Below are 25,060 nucleotides of genomic sequence, written 5' to 3'. Positions count from 1 at the left end.
CTGACAGATTGTTTTGCTTTGTTCCTAACTTTTTAGATTCCTAATCAGCAAAATCATGATTAAAGGCAGTCCATGCCACATGAGGAAATTATATATAGATATGTATGGAAATTATATTGAGATTTTAAATGCTGAGGCATTTCTCACTCATTCAATCCTCTCATACACATCTAATTAATTAGCAACCCTAAAAAAACAAAAATTTCAGTTCCTCAATGTGTTATAAATTATAGTTATAAACTGCAGTTTAAATATTCTGTCCGTGTCGGCTGACAGATTGATGTTATAACATGTTGAGATATTTTGTGTTTATATTTCATATTTACTAAAAACTTATGATATAGCCTACAGTTAGTTACAGAAAATTAAAATATGACAATAAGATTTGGAGTAGCCAGCTCCTTCCTGAAGCTGTTTCTTGGTGGTGGTGGTGGTTATGGGATTTGAACTTGAGGACTGGATGCTGTCCCTGAGCTCTTCTGTCAAGGCTAATACTCTACTACTTTGAGCTACAGAGCCACTTCCAAAACTGCTTATTTTAATTTAGCAAAGGAAGATTTCTTCCAAGTGACCAGCATAGGATTTGCCAAGCTTAAGACCTCCTCAAATCTTGTGGGTTTCACAATTTTAAGCGAATTTTAATCCTTGCTTTTATTTGTTCTCCACCTTCACCTCTATTGTTGGAAATTTCTGCTTCTTAGAAAATAATAAAGATCTCCTTGGACATTTAAATGTTTTACAAAACATTTCGATGAGTTAAATATAAATGAAAAAGAACATAAGGCTTACATTTCCCTTAAATACACAGGGGATCATGAATGCAGAGAAAATGCTCATGGAAACATGTTTGGGAATATGTTAAAACTTTGAAAAATAGAGATATTTGACGAGCCCAAGTACAGCTGGATTTTGCTCATCCATGACTCCCTTTTAAAGGTAATGGGTTATAAATAAAAACATATATTAATAATTCACAGAAGGGATGATAACAATGGAAGAGAAAAATCCCTCCGCATTAGTCATCCAGATGGAAAGATTATAAGGGACTTAAAAAAATAAAACATGAGAAAACCACAGAGTTTCATCTCTCACATAACACAATTGCTTTTCCTATAAAGCACAGCAGAATCACGAAAACTCCAGATGATTAAAATGTTGAAGATGAACTGAGAATCAGGTATGGTTGTCACACTGAATTGGTTTTTATTCACAGGTGGTCACATCAGAACACTGTAATTTTTTCCAGCATTCAAAACTTGTGAGAGATTATACATATGCATATATATATTCACATACATATTATATATATTAAACTTTTTAAGAAAATACAATTCTATCACTTAAAATGTACCATTAGCTATAAGAAAACACTAAAGAAAACTGATGTTTAGAATCATTCCCAAAATATTCTCCCACTCGAATCAATGCAATGTGCATGCCTGTGAGTTTAGAGAGGACTAACAAAATTTAACCCCATCTTTCAGGATTTCCAGTTTCCAGACATTCTAAAATCACAAGCTTTCAATCGCTGCTTCTCAGTGAATAAAAAGGCCTAAAACACCTTCTTTAGCTGTGTTACCCAAACTACCCTGAAACTCTAGATACTCCATCAGCTTCCTCAGTGATAGGATTGCAAGTATGAAGCATGGCACCAGGCAATGAATATACTTTCTTCTTTCATTCTGAACTTCATACATTTTTGAGAAGTTGGTAGATGATGGATTTCCCTCAGCTTGACTTTGAACTTTCTACCTTCTAATTGACTCTCCTACCCTCCAAAGAGCTGATTTATTTTATTTTCTTGGGTTCAGATTCCATAATGATTTGTTTCTGGTCCTGAGCCTGGGTGCTGTCCCTGAGCTTTTGTGTTTAAAGATAATGCCCTACTGCTTTAGCTACAGTGCCATGTCTATCATTTAGTGGTTGGTTAAGAAGAGACAAGAATCTCATGGACTTTTCTGTTCAGGTTGGCTTTCAATCACTATCCTCAAATCTCAGCTTCCTGAGTTGCTAGGATTACCCACATGAGCAATTAATTGTGTGGGGATTTTTTGTTTTGTTTTGTTATTTTGCTTTTTAGACTATAACATGAATCATCTCTTCTTTGTGATATAATCAACCTTCTAGAACTTTTCCATATGGACTATATGACAGATTGCATGTTATATATATGAAATTAGAATCTAGACTGTAAATCTTTAGAAAAATATAATTTAAAAATTTACAAAGATATCCATATAAGCAAGGCTCTTTATGCTTATGGCTAGGAAAACTGAGGCAATGGATGAGTTAGTAGCGATAAGGAGAATGATGGCAGTGTGACATCAATGAACTTGACAAATAGCATGTTGAATTTAAAATCCCTTTGTACAACTACTTAAAAGTGTAAAATAAAGCAAACTATGACAAAAAAAGATAAAATTAGTGATTATTATTACTTTCATTTGAAAATTGAACAAAATGACCAGATGTTACTTTAACATACATTTTCAGAGGACTGATTTCACATGGAAATAATATAGTTTTAAGGATTGTTTTTATAACAAACACACAACTTGATGTAAAATGATAAAAATCACTTTAGATCTGTTTAAATATGATAATCCATACAGGATGTAGTTGTGTAAATTTACGCTGTGAATATTGGGACGAATCTCATCCAAAAAAATAAAAATAAAACAGCCAGTTTCTTCCTATGTTAAAATAATCCCAATGAGATTTTACTTTATGACCAAATTAGGACCAACTATGTATCCCCCTCCCCCCTACCTGAGTCATGACAACAGTTTTCTCTGATATTCTGAGAATCTGATTATGCTTATAGAAGTAAAATTCACATAGGTCTGAGGCCTGCCCTGTGATTGCATGTATCTGTAGTTTGGACTCTTCTCCTGGTGTGCGGTTAGCCTCCTGACTTGCAGCAGTTATGATTAGAGTTTCTTCCCTTGGCACTGGTGTCATGGAGCTCTCTGAGCACTGTTGAACTGCTGTGGTAAGTGGTGATCTTCGTGATCACCTCATTTGCTAAGTTGGAGGCAGCAGTTTTTCTGGGACCATACTTCTCCATAAGAAAAGATGATGATATTTCCATTTGTGCATGTGTGTGTTGTTTTCATAAAAATAGAGCTATGCCCATTTATGCAAGCTGATTTTCTTTTTTTTTTTAATGATCTCTGAGTACTTGAACAGAGAAGTTTCAATCCAAGATGCTAAAACCTAGTTTGTTCTCTCTCATGAAATACCTTATTTGTGACTTATTTGTGACTAAAGCCCTGTGCCATGTTGAATCAGGCTGTAATATACTCAATTTAGTGTCTTCTCCATTTTTCTCTGACAGATGAATTGTAAGGCAAGGGGTAAAAGGAAGGTCCACTATTAGCTAAAGAACACAGTCCATCTAAAAGTAAATGAATGCACATTTTTCTAACTAGTACCAACCTATATTCTTCAAAAAAATGACACAAAATAGAAAAATACACTAGTGATATTATCTGATGGTTTCAAAGAATAACATACACGAATAATCATATATCAATTAGAAAAGGCATAGGGAGGGTTAGCTATCATGGAGATTCAAGAGGACCTGTTGTCTTAAAAAGGAACAGAAGCCTGGTGCGGTGGCTCATGACTGTAATCCTAGCTACTCAGGAGGCTGAGATCTGAGGATCAAGGTTCAAAGCCAACCCAGGCACAAAAGGACCTGAGACTCATCTCCAATTACCCTCCAGAAAACGGGGAAGGGGTATTTGGCTCAAGGGTAGGGTGGTAGCCTTGAGCTGAAGAGCTCAGAGTCAGCGCCTAGGCCCAGTTCAAGCCCCATGACCCACCAAAAAAAAAAAAAAGGAACAGAAATCTGATCAAGAAAAACGGAAAGGATGTGAGAGAAATGTTTTGAGAAGGAAAATTGTCTCTTCCTGAAGGTCTTTTTCATGCCTGGAAATGAAAATTATTCCTAGCAAAATAGCATGCAAGGAGTCTTCTTGGCAAGGAGGAATATCTTTCATATTCTACAAATAGCTTGATGGTCAGTCCAAGTGTGTTGGCACTGAGAAATATTCATATTTTTCACAATCCGAATAGGAATTTCAGCGGCTGTTTGGAGAGGCTGTTCAGGATTCTGTAAACATCAACTTCCTCTTGCAGTTCTGAACAGGCAAAAACAAATGTGTTGTACTCATTGAGGAACACAGGTGATAAGGAAAAGTTGCCAGGTAACTTGTAACTTCCTTTATGGCATGGATACTCTCTAAAGATGCCAAATGAGGACCCTAACTCTGTGGTTCTAACTCAGATATTTAGTAGCTGATTTATTGTCCTGTTGAGAGTGGTAGAAAGGATTCTGAAGAAGAAAAACTTTGGGTCTTACTTCTATGAAGTTAGGATGATACAAACAATTCAATATTATGGGGAAATGCTGATGAATGAAAAAAGCAAACAAGCAAACAACAACAACAACAACAAAACCAACTAAACTGAAACCAAAGTCTCTCTGAAAATAAGAATTTTTTGTTGAAATGAAACCCAATATGATGATTGACAAAATAAGCTTTCACACAGATTCATCCACATGGTAAATCATCACATATCAAAACTAATAAAGATAGATAATTAAAATGCTACAATTCTAATCATTAAATGAGAAAAAACACCTATGTAGAATTGACTATGTAGTTTCAACAGTGAAGAAAAATTAAGTGTGAGGGAAATGGCTTTATTTCAAAAGTTTCTTTGATACTGGTTGTATTTTCCAGTTCTTCACAAAGTAAGTGCTAATTCTGATTATAACATTTCTGTGTAGTTAGTAAATGCAGGACTCACTGTGAGAAGGAAATGAAGCACAGGGTAATCAGAATGCAGCCCACCATTTGAAATTTCACATATTATGTAATTTTCTTGACTCAAGAACAATGCCAATATCAGTAAAAATGATACATGAAGTCTCTGGATGAAGTTTGTTATTCTTACACCTGTGATTTCATAACTTACTTGGTCAAATTGAATTAAACTAGTGGTATTTTTTTCATTTTTAATTTCTTGTAGTTATTTCTGTGCTTTGAATAAAAAGAGTATTTTCAATGAGTAACTATCCTCCTATTCTTCAGATAAAGTATTAATAATTTACAAATATCCTCAAAATATTTTCCTTGACCTTTCCAGGAAACAGAATACTGTGAAATATTATTGGAGAATATCCTATCAGAAGAATGTCTTGGTTTCAGGGTTTTATTTTAACTTCCATTTATGTTTAGTATCCATTATTTATTCAGTAATCTAGCTGAAACAACAGGAAAGAGGAGACAATAAATATTTCTAATTTAAAAGTAAGACTAAAAAGCTCATGACTGATATCCATCTAGTCTAAGGCTGAAATATGAAGGTCATGGTTCAAAGCCAGCCAGGGCAGGAAAGTCCTTGAAATTCTTATCTCCAACTAACCAGAAAAATGCCAGAAACAGAGCTGGGGCCCAAGTGGCAGACTACTAGCCAAAATGGCAGAGTACTAGCCTTGAGTTCAAACATGAGGACCACACAAAATAAAGAAAGCCTATAAAAGACTTATTGACAAACTATGACAGTGATTTTGAGTGCACAACATTCTTAGTTCCTTATACTTCTGTTCTCATTATTTCTAAGCTGATAGAAATGCCATACTTCACCAAGTAACTTTCCTCAATTTTCCTTTTACCCTTGTAATCGTTTTCTTTAAAATCTGGTCATTATATACATACTTTTATAGTTTTCTTTTTTTAAATTAATTAATATTTATTATCATAGTGATATATACAGGGGTTATAGTTACATTCCTACAGTAGTGGGTATGTTGCTTCTTGAACATTATTACTCCTTCCCAGGTTTGCTCCCACTTTCCTTCCCCCACAAGTTGTAGAGTTCCTTTCTAACATACTGTCTTGTGAATATCGTTGTTGCACTGACTGGTTCACCCTTTTTCCTTTGACACATCATCTTGTTTTCACCTTTTCCTTCCCTGATTCAAATAAGCAAATAAATGAGTATACAACATACCAGGTACCAAAGTCAGATATAGCAATTACAGAGGATAAACCATAAGGGAAAGAAAAAAGAAAAAGAGTAAAAAATATCTTCACATAGAACATCAAAAACAACAGCCACAAGGATAACTCTCTTATTTTATAGTTTTCTTTTGAATGGAATTTATTGATTCCATTTTCCAAGCATAGCTTTAATAGTAGGAGTTTCAATGTATATATGGAAAATTATTTTTGGTCATGGATAAATTTCTACATGCCAGAGATGCTAGAGATATTCTTTCATAATCTCCTTTGTTGTTGCTGCTGTTATTGTTGCTGTTATTTCGTAGTTTGAGCTATGTATGCATGCAAGGAGCAAGAAAAAGAGTTCTATTAACATAAAAAGTTAGGAATGTTAAGTTTAGGGGCATACAGTGAAGGTAACCATTAATCAAGAGAGATAATATGCACCTCTTTTTTCTGTAAGGAAGCCTGTAGACTCAAAATAAGTATAACAAGTACTAAAACAACAAAATAAGTACAATGTTACCAAGACAGAAGATAGAGGAGGCAGGATTAAAATCTCATATGTCAAAGTAGCCCTGAGCCTACAATTCCAGGGTCCTTGATAGGCTTCTTTTCAGTCTGGAAGAGCAACTTTAAATGAAAATTGCTGCTTCTTTCTCTGGTGTGCAATTTCTTTCCTAGCTATGAGTTAAGTATTTTCTTGTCTCTCTGCTCTTCTCATTGTAAACAAATATCCATCACCATGGATTTGTGAAGATGAAGGGAATAAGCCTAATACAGCAACAAATTTCTAATCCTGCATTTTAGAACATCAGAAACCACTGTAAGGACTTGAATTATTATCAACAAGGAGCCTATTTGAAGTCTACTCTTTTCCCTGAATCTGTAAAGTTATCGCCACCATATCTATCTCAGAGAAGAAAAATGCATTTTAAGCACCAAGTTGTAAAAGTTGAAGAAATAAAGGAAGACCAGCAGGATTTATGAATTTTAAAAGTATTATTTGGAGACCACGAGGGAAGTGACTATCATAGCCCCAATAAAACCCCAAATCTTCTAATAAGGAGGAAGAGTCACAATGTCAAAGACTCTCAGGAGAATCAAGCTCAACTTCAGAACTATAAGCAAGATTTAGAAATATCACAGGGAGCCCTGTGAATACATAAAGAATCCAAATGTCTTCCTAAATTTTTAAAAAATAGCTTTAAAAACACTTACTTGTTTATTTGACATTATTAGGTGCTTTATAAAGGGAATTAATTGAAGTTTCTAATGCCCATGCTTAAAAGATAAATAACACAGATAAACCAGGATGGGGAAAATTATGAAGACATAAAAATTGTTGGATCCAGGTACCAGTGGTTCTCGTTAGCTACTCAGGAGACTGAGATCCGAGGATTATGGTTCAGAGCCAGCCCAGGCAGGAAAATCTATCAGACTCCTATCCCCAATTAACCACCAGAACCGTGTCTCGAAGTAGTAAAGAACTAGCTTTGTGTTTACAAGCTTAAGGAAAGCACCCAGGCCCTGAATTCAATCACCACAGCCAATAAAATACATAGCTATCTGTCTATCTATCTATACACACACATATAAGCATATAAGCATATGTACATATTTAACATATATATTTATACTTTATTTAACATATATACTTATATATGTATACATATTGCAAAAATATGATCAGAAATAATATGCAAGATGAACAAGTCCAATTCTTTTGCACTATCTCCTTGTTTAAAAGTACCCCAACTCACTGGATCTTGCCCACAAAAGAGGGTTGATACTACCTTGCTTTCAAAAGAATGCTTCTCTTGGATGTCAACTTATTCCATTTGCCAGTCCACAAAGAGTTCTTCTAAGGTTTGTGCTCAAATTAGAATAACCTTTATTTTTTTCTTTGATCTTATCATGCTTAGGAATATACAGCATATTCCCTTGGTGGAAAGATATTATACCTAAACATAACCAGAATTCATTAACAGCCTGTAAATTTATTTCATTTCCTCCCCTTATACAAAAAAATTTTGTACTAAAATTCTTTTCAGCTTTTGTTACTGAATAGGTTTTCATTCTAGTCTCTGTTTATTTTGCATGTAACCCGGAAAAGATTGCTGGCTGCAATCCTTGTGGTGTTACTAAAATATTTCCTTAACATCCCCAGCTAATACAGAGTATGTGAACAGATGACGGAGACAGAGGTTGAGTTCTCGTACTGTGCTTCATCAAATGATATAGAGGAATTCCAAATTTGGCCGGGGTTAGTAAATATTGTATATGCTACTAAGATTTTGGGTTCTCTTATCATTCCAGATGTAATTTCCTCTCTGGTTGACATTTAACTTAATGGACTAATTCAAATTCATGTCTGTTCCAGACCATAGAATTCCAGCTGTAATTCACATATTTTTAGTAAGAACATAGAATGCGTGAGCTACAAGCACATTTTTTTCATCAATTTCTTTGGACAAGAGGAAAAGATGCAATTCAATAAATTCTTAAATATTCACTTATCTGAATTTACAAACCAAATTTATTACTATGAATTTCTGGGAAACTGAAATTCTTGGTAACGTTTTCTTTTTGGAGGTCTCAGTCAATGACTACAAGAAGTTCTAAAATGTTATTATATAAATAAAAGGAAGACCAAATATAATTGAGTTAAGTAAAAGAGGAAGGTCTCAAGCAGGTATCTAAGTTTTGCTTATGAGCATTCATAAACTTTATAATAATGTTCTATTATGTGATCTCAAATTTTAATCTTTAGATTGAGAAAATTAATGTATTTCAAGGAATATAAGGCTAGCCAGAAAACTATACAGTAATCCAGTAAAGTGTCTTAGGTTTCAAGGGCTTGTTTCTTATGATAACGACAAGTTATTATTCAATAATTATGCCTGATCTATAATCAATAAATGCCTATCTATTGACCTAATACTATTTATAAAGACATCACTGATTTAGAGCTGGATGTGCCCATGATGTCATGCACTTAAAAATGAATATTATAACTACTTCTGGTCTTTTAATTGCATGCATTTAAGTCAATTACTATTTAGGATTGCTACAACTTTATTCACACACACACACACACACACACACACACACGCATACACATAGGTCAAATTCTGCAATTCATTCTACAATTTCAAGAGTGGCCAAAAGAACTTTTATATATTATATGCCCTTTGTGAAAATTACTTTCTGATGGTTCTCTCTTAAGGAATGCTCTGAGAAACAACACAATCCTACCATTAAAATATAATGGGTCTTATGTTGTCAACCTTCTGTTATTGTAAAAGAAAAAAATGCATGACAATAAAAAGCCTGTTAGGAAGGAAAGGTTCTTTTAGCTCACAGCTTTATACGTTTGCATCCACAACTAGAAGACCACTGCTTTAGGGCCTGTGGCAAAGGATACCATGGCAGGGAGAATGGAGTGGATGAAGCAAAGCTCTTCACTAGTGGTGGTAGGAAAAGCAAAGGGAAAAGAGGAAGAGTTTAAAGTACCAAGTTAGTGACCTAACATCCTCTACAATCCTCCACCACATATCAATAGGCTACTGACAAAGCCTAACTACACGAAGCCATTGGATGACATTTATCCAAGCCATACAAAGAACCCATTTCCAGTGAGAAACGATCAGAAATTGACAGTCTGGGTGAGGTCACTGAAGTGAGGTGACTTAAAGAAGAAGTGTTAACCTAGGAAAGGAATCAGCAATGTGTGCCCTATAGGAAGTTGTGTGTTCAGATTTTGAGGTAACAAAGTTTAGCATACTCAACTAATTAACAAAAAGCTATTTGGAAGGAGCATGATGAGCTAGGATTAAAGTATAATATTTTAATAACAATCAAATAATGTATCATAGTGGTATTTTAAATCAAGAACTGGTGACTCACACCTGTAATCCTACTTACTCAGGAGACTGAGATCTGAGGATTGGGGTTCAAAGCTAGACCAGGCAGTCAAGTCCTTAAAACTCTTAACTCAAAATTAAACAGCAAAAAGCTAGAAGTGGAATGTGGCTTAAGTAGGAGTGCTAAGGGTGAGCAAAAAAATCGGAGTGAGAACAAGGGGCCCTAAAATCAAACTCTAATATGAGCATACATATAAAATGGTAATATGTATCAGTGTATATGCATATACAGGCTATATTAGGGTTTGAAATCAGGATCTCATGCTTTCTGGGCAGTATTTATAGGGAATTTTCTAGCATTAGGTAAGAAATATATATTAGGAGGCTAGAAAGGTTAAAAATCAATAATCTAAAATTTCACCATATTGGGGAAAAAGATTGAATTAAATTCAAAGTATGCAGAAAAGGAAATATAGTAAAACTTGAGTAGAAATCAATAAACTTGAGAGGAAACACAGTCAAGATAAAATCAAAACTAAAGTTTTAAATGGGCACTAGTGACTCATGCCTATAATCCTAGCCACTCAGGAGCTTAGATCTATGGATAGTGGTTCAAAACCAAACTGGGCAGGAAAGTTCATGAGGCTCTTCTCTCCAATTAATCACCAGAAAACCAGAAGAGGAGCTGTGGCTCAAAGTGGTAGATCATTAGCCTTAAACAGAAATAAGAGTCCAAGGCAGTACACATGCCCTGAGTTCAACCTGCACAACTGGCAAAACAAACAAAGGTTCCTTTAAAAAGAACAACATAACTGATAAACTAGACTAAAAGTAAAAAGAAAAATGACTCAGATTACTCAGAAATGATAAAGAACAAACATCACAAACCTCATAAAACATGGTGAAAGCCATCTACAAACTTTTTAACTTTCATTCGTTCAGTTCAGCTCTTTTTTAAAAAATGTAATTTCTTATCAGGGTGATGTACAGGGGGGTTAAAGTTACATACATAAGGTAGTGAGTACATTTCTTCTCCAACATTGTTAACCCTCACACATTTTTCTCCCACTTCTCAGTTCAGCTCTTTTACTAATGGATGGCACTCAGTCTCTTGAGCCATGCCTCCAGTTCAGCATTTTGCTGGTTAACTAGAGAGAGTATCGTAGACTTCTTTTCCGTTAAGGCTGTCTTTGAACCAGTTATCCAGATCTCAGCCTCCTGAACTAGGATTATAGGAATGAACCACGAGCACCCACTTTCAATCATGGATTAAACAGTATACCACAAGTATACACAAGGCTTGAAAAATACTTTAAATCAATCTAGATCAAATGCATAAATCTTATTGACAGTTTTGGAATACAAATGTATTTACTTTATTGAAAAAATTATAAGGTACAATAGAAAGCAATTTTCAGAAAGTAAAGTTTTAAAATAGGTTACAAAGTAAAACGGTAGGGGGCTGGGAGTGTGGTCCAGTGGTAGAGAGCTTGCCTAGCATGCAAGCATGCGTTCCATTCTTTGGTACAACATACACAGAAAAAGCCGAGTGGTGCTGTGGCTCAGGTGGTAGAGCAGTAGACTTTTTTTTCCATCTCTTTGCTTTCCTTTATTCTTTCTTTCTGTACAAGAGGTCTCCATATAACACATTAGCTTATGAGTACAACACATTCTCATGATCATGTATGAAGAGTTTTCAAATTCATGTTATAAGTACAATGCATCTTGACTAGTGTCACCCCTTCCATCAACCCCTAATCTTTCTCAACCCCACCGAGCCCCTCAAGTTACCTGACTCCATTTTCTTATTTTCCCTTTTCTTCCTTTTTTCTTTTTTCTTTTAATGTATAGAGGTGTTACAGTTATATTTTCCAGATAGAAGATGCATTATTTCTCGAGCACTAGTCTTATGAACTCACAAGGACAGTGCTCGGACCTGGAGTTCTAGACCCAGGCCTGGCAAAAAACAAACAAACAAAAAAACAGTAAAACTCTACTCACCAGACTATGTTGAAAGACTTACTATGTTGACAGTAAACTATATAACTTGTGGGTTGGAATGGGAGGGAAAAATTGGGAGAAAGATAGGGAAGTAGTGACATGATCCAAAAAGAAATGTACTCATTATCTGATTTATGCAACTGTAACTCCTCTGTACATCACCTTTATGATAACATTGTATTAAAAGTCTTCAAAAAGATAATACTGGAGCGAATCATGTTCAGTGAGACAAGCTTGTCAAGACCAAAGGAACAAAAGGCACATGGTATCCTTACTATGTGGCTATTAGATCCTAAAAGTACAAGAGCAATGACTCAATATTTGTGTACCCAATGCTATGGACATGGTATTAGAAATATAAACATAACTACATAGACATAAAAATCCATGACTCTATAGACATAATGTTTTATTACATAGATTGATATGTATCTATGACATACAAACCCTCAGCCTAATTTTAATTATGTTCTAAAATCTAAGTGCCAGTGATTGTATATAGAGATTCCCTTCTTAAATACTTGTTTGTTAAATAGGTCATTTGAAATATGCTGTAAAAGTCAATGTTAATACATTCTTTAATAAAAAAAAGAGATAATACTTAAAAATTAAAGAAGAGGGGCTGGGAGTTTGGCCTAGTGGTAGAGTGCTTGCCTAGCATGCACGAAGACCCAGATTAGATTCCTCAGTACTACATACATAGAAAAAAGCCAGAAGTGGTGTCTCAAGTGGCAGAGCTCTGGCCTTGAGAAAATCCAGGGACAGTGCTCAGGCTCTGAGCTCAGGCCCTGGACTGGCAAAAAAAAAAAAAAAAGTAAATTAAAGAAGGATGACATGAGTGAAATTATTAACAAAAGTGAATCAGAAACACAATGATAGGAAATTAAAAAGAAAATAGAGATAAAAAGATGTCATTAAGAGAAAGATAATTTATGAAACAGTAGAAATAGCTCTCTTCTCATTCTTTGTATGCTTTTTTTGTTGTCTTTGACCAACCAGACTAAGGTAAAAAAAAAATAAAAGACAACAATAGTTCTTTTTAAAGAGTTATACTTACTTTTTACAAATATTATCATTAACACTCAACCTTTACTGATGGTTAGTACAGTGCTATCTTGCTGGGACACAAGAGTTTCCGAATATTTTTAGTAATTTCAGAAAAATAGGAAGCCCAGGCCTTTGGCTAACCTTTAGGTTCTATTGTCCATTTATATTAGTGACATTCTCTAATCCTCATTCCTCAGAGATGTATGCTCAGTAACATCAAAGAACCATGTCATGATTAAATACTGCTGTGTCACAACCCAAGTGAAGCTCAGGTTTAACAGCAATCTTTTGTCATCACTCAAAAAATATTAAAACCTCAACAACAGCAACAAGAAAAGCTAAAACCATTTACTGAATCCCTCAATTCCTACAGTTCTTTTAACTCTCACCTTTTAAAGAAGTACTTTAAAAAACTAGATAAATATAATTAAATCAATGCATCACCGCCCTCTTTTCTTGTGTTAGCTGATTTCCACAGCTCTTTCTTTGCAATTCTTTTGTTTCTGTGACTTTACTTCTCATTAGGCTCCTTTCCTTTAAAAATGGAAAGTTCACTGGAGAAGCAAGCAGGCTTAGCCCTCCATTAACTTTTCCTAAACAATTAAATTACACTCAAGACTTCTTTTTCCTGAGGTGAAACATGCCATTGCATGTAAATATAGTTGCTTAATTTTTAGTTTACAAAAATTTCTGAGCTATCAGGTTTTCAGAAACTAAGTTTCTAAGAGTACCAGTAGGAAAAGACAGGAGAGATCCGTCAATACACATGAAGTTATAGTTAGATAGGAGCTGTTGCACAATAGAGTCACTACAGATATTACTAATTATAATTTTCCATATGTTTTAAGCAGTTAGAAAAATGATCTTGAATGTTATCATCATCAAGGAATAAAAATGCCCGAGGCTCTTTATATGTTTACATTTATTGAAATTCTTGTTTTATGTAACAGCTAAGATAATTTTAATTTATATTAAAAATAAAAGCAAATGAGTATTTCATAACAAATGAAAAAGATCACGAGGGGAATAAAAAGCTTCCTAGAATGTCATGAGAAAAGGACTATTGAGCACTAAAGGAAATATCTCTTTTAAATGTCGGCCAAAGATTTGTTCCTCTGGTAACATTTCAAGTAGAGTGTATTTTTCACAGCACAAAGCTCTATAATAAGAATTCCTATAGATCTGAACATCTCATAGATTTAAGTTAAGGTTTCAGACTTGTGGGGTTCCTCCTGAACACTAACTGGGCTTTGAAGAAATTTGACCTGGAGATTGCAAAGATTTTATGAGACATGATGAGTTAGCTATAGTCATAAGATTTACAGAGTCTACTATTTTTATTAAATGCATATCACTTTAAAGGGAAAAGGAGAATTGGGTTGTGCAATAAGCATTTCAAATTTTGCTGAATCTAAATATTTGAAAACTGGCTTAAGTTATTAGCCAAACCAAAAATATAGTTAAATTCACCCAAATTCTGATTTATACCATGTAATTCAGCTCTCTTCTTATTGGGTTTCTTCCCAGCATGTGTATTATCTGCTGATGGCTTTAAAATGTAGACCAATTTCAGTGAACATTATATAAACAGAGAGGAATAATTTTATTCTTTTGCATCCAACTGAAATGCAAATCAACATATAATTTATATTCTGTATCACTGTACTTGACTTTCACTGTAAGTTAAAAAAGAACAATGTCTTTTCAGTTCCTAAAACCAATTATGAACTATTGATGTAAATTATAATAAGTATATTATTGGTGTGTACCCAGCAGAAGTTTAAAGTTATTCTAAGTGCTACTTCTCCTAACTCATTTAGTGCCACTTGTAATTTGATTACCCTTATAGTTAATGGAATAACATTTTAAAAATTAAACAAGTTGACCTCTTCAATACTAACCACAGATTCATGTGCCTTATTTAATTTTAACTCTAATACATATAATGATTGCAGAAAGCCTAGCTGGTTATTCTCCCCATCTCAACTTCATTATATATAGCAGATATGAAAGGTTAGTCATAAAGTATTTGGTGTATCATTATGGTCTAAGATGTCAAATAAATTTTTCCTGTTTAGAAGATGAACTATAGTGTATTATGCTTGCATTGATTTGAATAGCCACTCCAGAGAGTTCAGATAAATATCTGAACTTTATCCCAACCATCCAAACTTCCTTTGGTGTGTGATTCAACCCTGAAAATCTCCTGAGAACAGATGTTCTTGTAAGCTTTCCTTTACTTCCTGTTTCTATTGTGAGAACTGGATTTCTTATTCTCAGAAGAAATTTGAATGCATAATGCCTGCGGGACTTTTTATCCAATTCAAATGGAAAGTTAGTATTTTTTTGATCTAGTTGATATTTCAGTTCTTATCTGAATTCATCTTCTTATTTAAAAGCAATAAACCACGGTCTCTAGGTCAGGAAACAACAGGAAGAAGAGACCTGAGTTTCATAGTCACCTTCAAAAATCCCAATTGCTTTTCTTCAGTGAAGCCCCATCTTTTAATGCTCCATTTCCCAATACTTCCCTCTGCTCCAGGATCTTAATACATTCAATTCTAAACAATAATAACCTCCCTGTAACTTACCTCTCTCATTTCTTCCATTTCAAGTAATGGCACCTGTGCAAACAGACTTCCCCAGATAAAATTTGTCAGTTTGATTACTGATTACTCTCTTTTCCTCACTTTTTTTTAATGTGGAATGCTAGAGGAAACCTGCTAATTCTGTCTGTATAATATATATAGAATGTAGGTTGTTTTCAACTCTATCACCACAGTCCATTCCATTTTCATCTTTCCTCTGGCCCATCGTGCTGTTGTCAGGTAATTCAATCCTGAGAAACAGAGAAGCCATATTCTGAGAGGTTGAGTCTTTGTTGTTAGACAGGCAGTTGCAGGCAGAATGCTGACGCAAAGACCTGCAGCCCCTCCAATACTCAACCCTGCCAGAAAATTGAGCCATGAGAGCGTGTGAGGAAGGAAAGAACAGAAAAACAATAACAACATACACAGATCAATCCCAGGGAAGAGCTGAAGTGGAACCCTGTGGGGACTGGAGGAGAGACAAGAAACACAGGAGACACAGCACACAAGGTCTGGTGTAATGGCACCTGAGCTGGTCTGCAACTAAATAATGTCAAGGTGTGGGGGCAGAGTTACAGGAAACTCAGAGTCTCCCAAGTTCGAAGCACAGGACCGACAGGACCATTAACCTATCTTCCGAGTTCCTACCACTGCCTCTAGAAATTTAGGCACCGCCCAACACCTGGGACAGGAGACTTCCCTTTCTTCCACCATGAAGACAAGATGGCACCAGTTATACCCAGTTCCCGAGCCACCACATAGCCAAGATGGTGCCAGCTAGACAAAGCATCCCCACTTCATTGCCAGCGCACAATGTCAAAAGTACAGAGATTTCTGATTTTCTTTTGTGAATTATTTTCTGGGGAACAGAAAGCTAGGTAATTGAAAGACATGGGGGGAGCTGGAAGATCACTGTGCTCACTGGGCACCTGGTATGGGATTAGATATCTGACTTTACCTGTGCAAGAACCTTCTGGAAAATGATGCTCATACACACGGATGGAAATCTGCTTTGTTCACATAATTCAACATTGTTCCCATGGCCTGGCCCACTGACTCCCTACCTCCCTTCTCCAAACTCTCCAGTTTGGAATCTTAATCTCAATGTGGAAGCCCACTCCTTTTCTCCATCTCCTTAGGTGATAGGCACCTGAGTGTCTCAATTCAGGACACACCTGGCTGAACCTTCGACCTGTACAATGGTTATCAGTAACCATGCTATTTCAGGCTATTACCCCAAACTATCAAGGCATTTCCTGAAACACCTTGCAACTCTTCAGCTACTAGTCACCCTACACCCAACTAAGACCCTACTCAGGTCCCTCCACCCCTGCCCTCTTCACACGTCTGTCTCCTGACTCTTCTTGGGTCACCATGGCTTCTTTCTTCAACTTTCTATTTGGTGTGCTGAGTAAGCCTTCTGCTCTTTCTTTACTGGAATACCCTCATGCCTCCATTTCCAATACACTAAGGGATGAAGTATGCATTTCAGATGGAATTCAGAAGAATTGGAGCCTGTAATCCTAGCTACTTAGGACTGAGACCTGAGGATCGCCATTCAAAGCCAGTCTGGGCACTAAAGACCATGAGACTCTTATCTCCAGTTAACCACTAGCAAAAGGGGAAGCGACATTGTGGCTCAAGGGTAGGGCAGTAGGCTTGAGCTGAAGAGCTCAGGGACAGCACCAGGCCCAAGCTCCATGACCAACCAAAAAGGGAGAAGGAGGAGTGGGGGGGATGGGGAAGGGGAGGAGAAGAAGGGGGGAAGGAGGAGGAGGAGGAGGATACTGTATGCTTAGAGCTGCAGGAGAACAGAGCTGGAAGACACGAAAAACACAAAGGACCTCTATACCCATTCTTCCAGATGGTGAAGGACAGAAAGGACATTGTAGGATAGCTGAAAAAGAAAAGAAAGAAAAAATAAATAAAAGGTTAAAAGGTCTGGCTTCCCTTTTAACAATGGACAAATTTCCGTACTGCCTATATTCATTAGCCTTACACCCCCGTCTCTTCCTATAATGCCTAACTCCCTCCCAGAACGAGCAGTAACTTATCAGCCCAGGAGTGGGGCAGGCAATAGAGATGACTGGTTGGGGAGGTGGTGTTGGTCATCCATCTAGTGCCCGGGAGTGATGGCTTCATAAAAACGTTTACTTCTGGCAGTTTATGCTAAAGTTGAGATGCTTGACTTTTCAGTCTCCAAAGAATAAATGTTTGGCATGAATAGTAGAAATCTGGCATTTTCAATGTTCATATGTCCAAAAGCTGAAGAGCTGGAAAACACGAGGAGTCCCAAATTGGTGTCCACTTTGGAATATTTGGCCCAGAAAAATGTATATTCTCATGCCGCAGGAAGTTGGTTTGCGAAACGAAGGATGAATTGAAGCCAGAAAAGCATATGCCCGTTGCCAAACTGTAGATGAAATGTGATAGCTTGCTTCACAAAGTTTCTTTTTAAAACTTATTTGCAGCTGGTATGACACATCTTTAAAGTTATAGTATGCAGAACTGTTATTTGGACATTCCAAGAGGGAAACAAACCTCAGTTGTTTACATTGAAGCATGATGTAGTAGGATTCAAAAGAATAAATGTAAACATTGTAGACTGGACAAAGCAAGCATGAGAAGCATGGCTCAAATCAGAGAGAAGATTTCCATGAGTAATATAGACATTTTCATTTTTGTAGGAAAGCTATACTTACTATTATCCTACTTATCATTCTTATGATATGATCAGAAAAAGTATATTGATTGTCTTGTTATGTGGGAATTCAGTCATGAGAAACAGAGAAGCCACATTTTGAGAGGGAGAATTGGGAGTCTTTAATAGAAAGCTGGCAAGTACAGGTGGACTCCTGTCCAAAGACCTGCAGTCCCTTGAATACATTTCACATAGTTAGAAAATGGAGGTATGACAGTAGGATAGAAAAGAAAAAGGAGCAGAAAAACAATGCCAAAAAACCAGATCAACTCCCATAGAGAGTTAAAGTGGGATGTATGTTACCAGAGGAAAGGCAAGGAGACACAAGCCATGTTGTAATGGCGCTTGAGATAACCCAAGCCTAAACAGGGTCCTGGACAGGAGACAGACTTACAGGGAGCTTGAGAGTTCATGACCATTAACCTATTGTCCAAGTCCCCACCTCTGCCTCTAGGAATCCAGGCATCACCTGAGAGGTGAAACATGACCTTCCTCCACCATGGAGGCAAGATGGCGCCAGTTAAACCCAATTCCCTACCATCCACCATGTGGCCAAGTTAGACATTACACATTCTTTTCTCTCTGAAGGAAACATAATATTAAATACCCATACATGATACATTGGTTTAGAAAGGATTAACTAATTAAGAGTCAGGAAGCATGTATAAAGGATACCAAACAATTCAAATGAATTAAGTGTGGCAAGGTGGGAAACTGGATAAAACAAAAATGAAAAGTTCACAAATGAATGAAAGAATAGAAGAAAAATCCATAAGTGGTGGTTCCTGCTGAAGGCTCTGAGTTCAAGCCTCTGTACAGAAAGAAAGACAGAGAAAAAGAGAAAAGGAAAGGAAAGGAGAGGAGAGGTGAAAGAGGGAAGGGGAGAAGAGAGGGGAGGAGAGGGGAGGGGAGGGGAAGGGAGAGGAGAGGAGAGAGGGAAGGAAGGAGACTGAAATCTGATTCAAAGGTAAACCAGGCAAGAAAGTCCATGAGATTCTTAACTACAATTAACCACAAAAAGCCAGAAGTGTAGTTGTGGCTCAAGTGGTAGAACAAAAAAGCTCAGACACAGCACCCAAGTCCAGAGTTCAAAACCCAAGACCAGCAAAACAAAAAGAACATTGAACATTTGTAGACAGTTTGTTTACCTGTAAAATGCAAGTCCTAGTAATAATACCTTCCATCTGGGTAAGGTGTTAAGCATTAAGTGATATGAGACAAAATGTTGAGATTGAGGCGTAGAATTTTGTACATACTAAGTCAAAGCTATTATTGTTATTACTTTATACTATGTATCTGCTTAGGAAAAACCATGAATAAATAAACTTTGGCTGAATCTACTTCTCTTTACCCACATTCGTGAAGTACGACATGGCTTCATTCCTGGAGGCCACATGTTCCATCCAGATGGTGAAATTCCTCAATGTAGGAGCACACCCCAACCTGCTGCTGCCTTTGCATGAAGGAAAAGTAAATCTTCCGGTGTGAAGCCATTGTGAGTTTCTAGTTTGCTACTATGACGGCCTCTAACACAATCCTCACCACCAAGATACTCGAAGGGATTTATAACTCTTTACTAAAGGGATTAAACAAAGCAACTTATTTCAGTGACGGCTGATGAAGTTTGCTATCTTAGTTAAAAGAAGATTCCAAGCCTCTTTTCTTCTGGAACAGTGACTGAACCTAAGTGACAAGAATTTTATTTTATATTCTGCTGGCATTCTTGATTTTCATTTGAGGAGCATGCTTCTCCCTCTGGCCTGCTTTCTAGGGTATAATAATTTTATCCTGCCAAAGTCCTGTGCCCACCTCTCAAAACAGAACCAGTGGACTAGAAAGTAAGAAGTTAAAGACAAAAGTCATACAATGGTTTGCCAGTTGATTTGTGTGTTGTGAGGTTTGGAAACCTCCTTGAAAGGAGGGACACTGGTAAGAGAGAATAGAATAGTTTTATTTTAATGGGTTTGAAATGCACAAAACAAAAATCCCTTCAACAGAAGGAGAAATATGTAATGAATTATTCTGAAGGCCACATTGGATAAGGTATTCTTAGTGCTCAAGACCTAATTTAAAAGGTGGCTCAAATCTATAAGCCTTGCCACTTGAAAGGTAGAGATCAGGAATTGATGTTTGAATTGAGCCTACAAATTAAAGTTTGAGGGTCTCTACCTCAACCTGAATGCAATAAAATGTGCCTGTCACCCCAGTGACAAGGATCAGAACAAAAAGGAGGATTACAGTCTAAGCCTGCCCAAACATAAAGGAAATAACAAACACATAAAGGGAATGGGAGCATGACTCATATGATAGAGCACCTGCTTAGCAAATATAAAGAAGGTTTTGAGTTTAAACCTCAAGATTCAGGAAAATAACGTAAGTTCTATTAGTTTTTAAAATCAAGATCTGCAACCTGATATAATATTACTCAAATGAGCTAGATTAGGTCCTAATAGTGATAGCTTAATGAGTAGCTCAAATTATATTCACCATTATTCATGTATAACTGGATTTTATAAACAGAAATATAAGTATACTTGAATAGAGCAATATGTTTGAAATTATAAAAGCCATGGTTTTATAGTGCTCTCATGGTATTAACAGTGCTTAATTTAAATAGGAAAACATGTCATTAGAGAATCTTTAGGGTTCTTTTCTACTTTAATAATAATACTCAACCTTTTGTTTGTTTCTGTGCAGATTCCTGAGCATCATTTTTGTCAAGGCTAGAGCTTTACCACTTGAGCCACAGCTCTACTCCAGTTTTCTTGGTAGTTAATTAGAAATAAGAGTCTCACAGACTTTCTCCCCTGGGCTGGCTTTGAATCTTGATCCTCAGATATCAGCCTCTTTAGTAATAGGCATGAGCCACAGGGAAATAATGAAAACTTTTAAAAGGATATAATGAATTTAGATTTATTGAAAGTAATATTTGCTTTGCTGAAATACCAGTGAGAAGTACAATGCTAACTAATAATATAAAAGAATGATTGTGCTGATGATTTTTGTAACATTTTTACTTAAAATAATATAATGTTTCCATCTAAAATACTGATAAAATGAATAGCAAAACTCAGTTTCTCTCTTGCCTGGAAAGGGTAAAAATTATTTGTGGGTTGAGCTACCATAAAACTTAAAATGAAGGATTTGTTTGTTTGTTTGTTTCTGGTATAAATTATCTAGCTTGCCTGCTGACATAGCTTCTTTTCATTTTAACTCTGTGGCTACAAGTTATTATAGGTCTCTGGGGGTTTTCTAATCTGTGTGACTTACACATGAGGAATATTACACTCATAAGGTCTCTCTGTTTAAGAATTCCCATCTTTCAAGATTCTCCAGAAGAATAGTCTATAGCAGGACAAAATCAGTCATTCATTCCACATTTATTTTTGTTTTCTACATGTAAATCTGGTGAGGAAAATTATCCTGAAGCTAGTTGGGACATGTTCATGGTGAATTTTATTTGCCAACTTAGGCTCCAGGGTACCCAGATATTTGTTGAGACATTATTCTAAATTTTTCTATGAGAGTACATTTAGATTAAATTAACATAAAGGTTTTCTTATTTAAAAAATATGGAATATAATGAGCTGTATTTGCTCACCTTCCATTTCTCCATTTGTGTGGCCCCGGCCCCTTTACATCCTTCAACAAAAAAAATTGTATTTTCCACATGGATGAGATTTATCCAGTTAGTCCAGATTCAAATAAAAAGCCTAGTCTTTCCTAAACAAGAAACAATTCATCATCAAACTTACTTCAGAATCCAACTGTTTCTCTGGTTTCTATGTTTCTGTTTTTTTTTTATTACTTCTCAAGAGTTTGGACGTGTCAACCTCCACAATTGTGTAAGAAAACATTTTGTATTAGAAATACCTTGATACACATACATACACAATTAAAACTACACAAAAGTTTCTTCCAGCTAAATAAACAAATATATGTTTTCACTGCAGTCAACATAATACTTAATGGTGAAAAGTAAAAGCATACCATCAAGGCTAGTACCCAGTAATAATAATTATTATTAACAAAATAAAAATTGAAAGCCATGTTTCTATAGTCCAAAAAAGATATAAAGAAATCCTACTGCTGAAATCACAACCATAGTCAAATATCAGGTGATCAGAAACAATGCCAGAGTGACTGCTCTCACTATTCTTCTTTGTCACTTCTCACTGTCATTCTAGCTAAAGGAAAGAGTAATAAAAAGGGAAAAGAACATAATTTGCAAAGATAAAAATACAAATATGTTTCTGACAGATTCACTGATTATTTTAGTGGTAAAGAAATGTAAGAAATCCACATAGATACAATAAGCCCTAGAACAACTAAAAAATGAAGTAATAAGACTGCAAGATACAAGGTTACTACATATATATAGATATATCACATATAATATTTATGATATGAGTGCTACATATAATTTTAATTATTTGTAAGTATATTTAATTATATATGTTTAACTTTTTCTATGTGGTATATAAATATAATTTTGAGATACTAGTGATATATGTATATATACATATGTACATATGCACACGTATATACATATATGTGTCTACACATGTGTGCATATATACATATATAAGAGATATGCATATATCACTTATATCTCAAAATTGTAACATAAATATGGCCTATAGATAAACAACCAAAAGCATGTACTTATCATAAAACTACAAATAATTGCTCAATATTTTTAAATCAATTCAGACTAATACTCCTTAAATTCATTTTTCCAGATTGATAATAAATAGTCCAATATTGCCAATCCCCAAATTAAAAATTATTTTCCCATAATGGAACTGGGGCTTGAACTCAGGGCTTTACAATCTTAGCTAAATGTTAATTCTACTGCTTGAGCCACATCTCAACTTTCAGCCTTTTGTTTTCTTAAGTTCATTGGAGATAAGTATCTCTTGGATTTGCCCCATTTGTAAGGAAATGGAAAGACTTGAAAAAATCATATTAAATGAAGTAAGCCAGAATGTAGGCTCAATGGTTTCCCTTATTTGTAAGAATTAGGACACGTCTAGAACTCTCCTAGCAGAGGATTACAATAGCGGAAAACCTAGATACATGAGGTCATATAGGATGAGGCTAAATGAAAGGATCTCTAGGAAATGGAAATAAGAGCTATATCTTATGTGATCATTGTTCTTAATGTACTATGTTATTTCTCTTCTCTTTTGTTGCCCTTTGGTTAATCTCATATTGTTACTATATCTGACTTTGTTACCTGGCATATTGTATATATGTTTATATGAAATAGAAAAGGGAAGGGGGGAAAACAAGATGATTGGGAAAGGGTGGGGGAGGGAAATAGGGACAAAAACACGAGAAGGGGTATCAATGTGTGAGAAGTAATGCACCTACTATCTGGCAAATATAACTGTAACTCCTTTATACATTACCATGGGGGGGGGGAGAATCTCTTGGATTTGTTTTCCTCAGCTAGCTTTGAACCACAATTCTCAGATCTCAGCCTCTTGCGTAGCTAGGATCACAGGCATGAGCCATCAGCAGACAGATACCTATTGAAAATACTAACATGCTAATTTATTTGACACATTATCTTGTGCAAGACATTTTATATTGCAACCATAGAAGATAGCAATGAAAAAACACGTATGAGCTAAAGAACTGGCATATGGAATTAAAACTATGACAGCATTCATCTACTCATCTATTTGTATGATTTAAATCTCATAGCCAGGGGTTGAAGAGAATGTAAAAATGGAATGTTTTACATATCACTACTGAAACCTTTATATATTATTGCTGAAAAGTTCAAAAGGCTACCTTTCAGTAAACAATATTCTCAGCCTTGTTCTGAGAAAGGTGTAAGACTCAGCCATTCTACTTCTAGATACTATCTAAAAGAAATGAAAGAAGGGGCCGGGAGTTTGGCCTAGTGGTACAGTGCTTGCCAAGCATGAACGAAGACCCAGGTTCAATTCCTTGGTATGACATATATAGAAAAAAGCGGGAAATGGTGCTGTAGCTCAAGTGGTAGAGCTCTAGCCTTGAGAAATCCCAAGGACAGTGCTCAGGATCAGAGCTCAAGCCCCATGACTGGCAAAAAATAAACAAAGAAACAAAAGAAATTACATGCACAAAAATACTTATGCTTGAATATTTCTGGGCCTTCCATTATCTTTTAGTATTTCTATAACAGATTTATATCTAGAGTAATCATGTCCACATTGTAAATCTGAGAGAGAAAAATGTGTTATCCTCACATAGAATGGTTAGAGATACAATTATTGTTTTTACTTGGTGGTCTCAAGTTTTCATTTTCCAACTCATTTTTACTTAGAAAACAAAAATTGTCACTTGATGAACTCTGCAAAGTCTAATCTCAATAAAAGTCTGATGAAGTCTAGAACTTTTCATGTTAGAAAATTTGACATATCACAACAATTTTACCTTCCTCATGCTTATTGAGAATTACATTTCAATATGTTTTGTGCTTTGTATAAAATTTCAAATAATGTCCTATACTGGGTTTTAGATTTCTGTGATTTAAAAATAATTTGTAATTTAATTACATTTGAATTTTTTAACTGCATAGGATTCAGTTTCCTAAACATGATGATAAAATGCCAACAGGCAATTCATCAACATATAACTTAGAATAAATTATATCAGAATGTGTTGTTTCAATTGTACTTTTCTAATACAAGAAGGGAGTAAATTTAAGTCTCTAAAACACATATGATTGAAATCATTCAGGAATTAGGCAGGTATTTTCAGTTAAAATTGCTACTTGACTCATATGTTTTCCATACTACCACACATTACAATATCATAAATATTCATTATGATTGCACATCTGAGTGG

Source organism: Megascapheus bottae, chromosome 10, assembly GCF_031878675.1.
Source record: "Megascapheus bottae isolate mThoBot1 chromosome 10, mThoBot2.hap1, whole genome shotgun sequence".
Classification (NCBI taxonomy): Eukaryota; Metazoa; Chordata; class Mammalia; order Rodentia; family Geomyidae; genus Megascapheus; species Megascapheus bottae.
Note: the sequence above shows the minus strand (reverse complement) of the source record.